The sequence below is a fragment of the Fusarium musae genome, chromosome 9 (assembly GCF_019915245.1).
Source record: "Fusarium musae strain F31 chromosome 9, whole genome shotgun sequence".
Classification (NCBI taxonomy): Eukaryota; Fungi; Ascomycota; class Sordariomycetes; order Hypocreales; family Nectriaceae; genus Fusarium; species Fusarium musae.
Window position 1 is genome coordinate 624,949 of NC_058395.1, and position 4,092 is coordinate 629,040.

A 4,092-nucleotide genomic window follows, 5' to 3' on the forward strand; every position below is an offset into this window, starting at 1 on the left:
GATTCGCTCGGGAACGGACGTGTCAGTCGTCATGTCTTTCAGTACGAAATCCAAATGAAGGGTCTTCAATTTACTTTGGTTATCGTGGCTTGGTATTACCATTGTAAGCCTTGAGTCCAGGGTTCTGGGATTTCTGGTCACATATTGAGCGACCTGGCGGCCTACCCGGGACCTGATGATACCTTACGGATATCTGAATGCATCAAATAACCCGTGACTTGATACAGCTGCAATACTCAGAGTCAATTGTTCTTTAAGCCACTGTAGTCTTCCAAAATAAACTATTCATGCAATGTTGAGATCGACATCAACTGGAAACAACGCCAGTGAGAAAAGGGCAGGCGGAAACACGGGACGGAAGCAGGGAGAGCAAGACATTGTCTCCGCTCAGACCTGAGACTGTCCATGTCTCTTTGCTTTTTGCCTTCCCTTCCCTTATTCCGATATCAAACTCTTGCATTGATCACCTTAATACTCTTCTTTGAGTAATATCAGGAATTTGGTCTCGTCGTCCAGCCAGCGAGAGGCGCGGAATCAAGCACATGGCCGTAAGCTTTGAAGGGCAAATCGTAATGTCATGCAGCTGAGCGGCGACAACCTCACGTGCCAGGGCGCGCAAGAATTGTTATCAAAACAAAAGCAAAAGGAAGAAAGGAATTACCAAAAAGAACATGTCACCAAAAAGGCCGTCAATTTTAAGCGCACCCACGAATCCAAACTCCTAAACCAATATTCTAATAAGGGCTCTAGGGTAGCTCCCGCTATATATAAAACGGATAATAAAGTTAATAATTAAAATAAGTAAGTAAATATAAAAGTAAATAACCTTAATTACTATTATAATTCTTCTTTTATAATTATAATAAATAGATATAAAATACTATATATAAAAGTTACTATATTAAATTACTTAACTTTCTTCTTTAAAGGAATATTAATCTTACTTATAAAAGTAAATCTAAGTAAAAATATTATTTTTTTAAGTTAGCTAGAAATAGCTATAATATCTTTCTATTTACTATATTATATAATAGCTATATATATATTATTCTTTAATAATATACCTTTCTTTTTATTAAAAGTATAATTAATTCCTTTATTTAATTAATCTTATAATATCCTTTTTTTATTAATAAGTAATATCTATATATTAATTATACTAGTAATTAAGCTAATTATAAATCTTCCTTTTATTATATAATAACTTTACTTTTACTTAATAATTAATATTATAGCTATATTAGTATATAATTATATATAAAATATAATATTATATTAATTATATTATTAAATAAGATTTACTTATAATAGCTATATAACTTATTATATAATATAATATCTATTACTTAATTAGATTAATTATTATATTAACTATAATTATATTATATTTTATTTAATACTCCCCTTTAAGTTAATAGATCTTAATATAGATTATTAAGCTTATATCTCTTTATATTAAAAAAGGAGATAAACTTTTTATATTATAGTTTAGTAAGCAGTTTTATTAAGCTATTAGTAGCTATTTAATTAATAGCTATATATTCTAGCTTAATATAATTATCTATAATTACTTTTTATATATAATAGTATTTAATATATATTTACTTTATATATATATAGAATTTAAAGTTATATATTAATTTAATTATACTTTAATTATTATAAAAAATAGTAATTAATTTATTAAATAATTAATTAAGCTTTTTTATAAAGCTTTATATTTATATTACTTTATAAGTTACTATAAATAATATATAGTATTTAGCTTTAATTATAAACTTTATAATTATCTTTTATTTTTATAATACTTATAAAATTAGTCTTTTATATATAAAGAAAATATACTTAATAATTAATTAGCTAGTTTTAAAGTTACTTATATAATTAAAATCTATATATTTATAGATTTTATAAATATTATTAAACTATTTTTTACTTAATTTATTATAGTAAATTCTTAAATTATAATATTTATTAAAGTACTAAGTAATTTTCTTTATATAATTAAAGTAATTAGCTATTAAGTTTATAATAAATTATATCTATAAACTATTTATAAAAGTAATATTAAGTTAAATCTATATAATAAGGTAATTTATTTTATTAATAAATTAAGTAAATAAAGTATATACTTTATTATTTATTAACTTACTTAATATCTTTATAACTAGGTATAAGCTTATATTTATTAATATATTAACTAGTTAATATAATTTTAGCCTAATTATAGTAAGAATATTATTAATATATATACCTTAAAAGCCTTTATTAAATCACTATTAATACTACTGTTTATTACCTTGGCATTAGTTATCATTTTACAGGGTAAATGTGCTTAGTTAGGCAAATTCTGTTTAATTAACTACAGCTTTATTTACCTACTAAAGGGCTCTTTTAACTTTTAGATAAAACTCTTTCTTATATACTAAATTTTTTATCCTATATAATTAACTTTAATAGAATTTTCTAAGTAATTCTATTATATATAAACTCTAAATATTACTTATAAAAAGCATACCTTTAGGTTTATAAAGATTATACTTATAAAATTAATAATTATTATAATCTAGGGGCTATAATAGGTCTTTAGTTTATTAATCTAATAATCTGTTATTAGGCTTAAGGTATTAATATACTACTACTTAATACTTAAAAGCAGTATCTTACTTTAGTACTAACTTTAGATAGCATTAGAATTAGGGTTTAAGTAATAGAGTATCTTATACTTAAATCTAATTAAGCTAAGTAACTACTTATTTATTTAACTATTATAATTAATTACAGATACCTTCTTTACTAGCTTTTATATTTATATTCTAGCCCTTAGGGTTATACTTTAGATAAGGTCTATAATATTATTATTACTAATCTCTTAGCTATAGCTAGGTAGGGGTAAGGATTATATACTTAGTTAGTTAATAGTTTAAGGTTATAAGCTATTTAAGTTTAATATCTTAACTATAATTAAGGTTAGTAGTATTAATTTAATATAATTAGGGTAAAGAACTTATAGATAACCTAGGCTTAGTTAGTTCTTTAATAATTTTATAATTATTATAATAACTTTATTAAGTAATAAATAGATTAGGAAAGGTTAAGGTTATAAGGGAATTGCAGACCTTATTAGTTAAGCTTTTTTATAGCTCTTTAGCTAGTTAGGTAATATATTTATCTTAATTAAAGTTACTTAAGATACTATAGCCTAAAGGTAACCTTATTAATTAAGTTTATTAAGATTTTAATTTAGCTAGAGACTTTATAGTTAATACTTTTATAGCTATTATTAGAATATCTAGGTCCTATTTATTAGTTGTTATTAGGTTAAGGCTATAAAATATACCTTAAAAGATTAAAATACTAATTTATATTTTTTAAATTATAATTTTAAAAAAGTAATTTAAAAATCTACCTTTTTTAAGTTTAAGAGTATTTTTTATTAAGTTATATTTTTTTTTTTTTTTAATTACTATTAGCCTTATTTAGGGCTATTAAGCTTTTAACTTTTTATATAATAGCTTAAATAGTAAGGCCCCTATAGTAAGCTAGAATTATAAAGCTTAAAATTAATTAAGGTTTATTTACTTTAAGTAATATAACTGCTGCTTTAATTAAGTAATATAAATACTGCCTCTTAGCAGCTATATTAACCTTTTTCCTTTACTTTAGTTAAAAGATCTTTAATTAACCCTTATAACCAGGCCTAATATACTTATTACACTTAAGTATATTCCCTAACCTATTAGTTATAATTACTAATATTTATTAAAGCTATTAATATAATACCTGCTATATAAAATAGCCTATAGCTATATAATTAAGCCTACTATATAACTAGCTATAACCTTAATATAGCTATTAGGCCTGCCTTATAAGTAGCTAATAAAGAAGATCTAGAAAATATTTATATAATAGTAACTATTATTAAAAAGAACTTTTTATTAAAGTATTAATTTAACTTTATTAAAATAGCTATCTTTAACTATAAGTTAATTAAGTTAATTAATTATATAAATTATTTAGCTTATTTTAATATAATTAACTTAAGCTAGGTCTATAATAAGCTTATAAGCCTTTTAAATTTAAAGAAAGTCT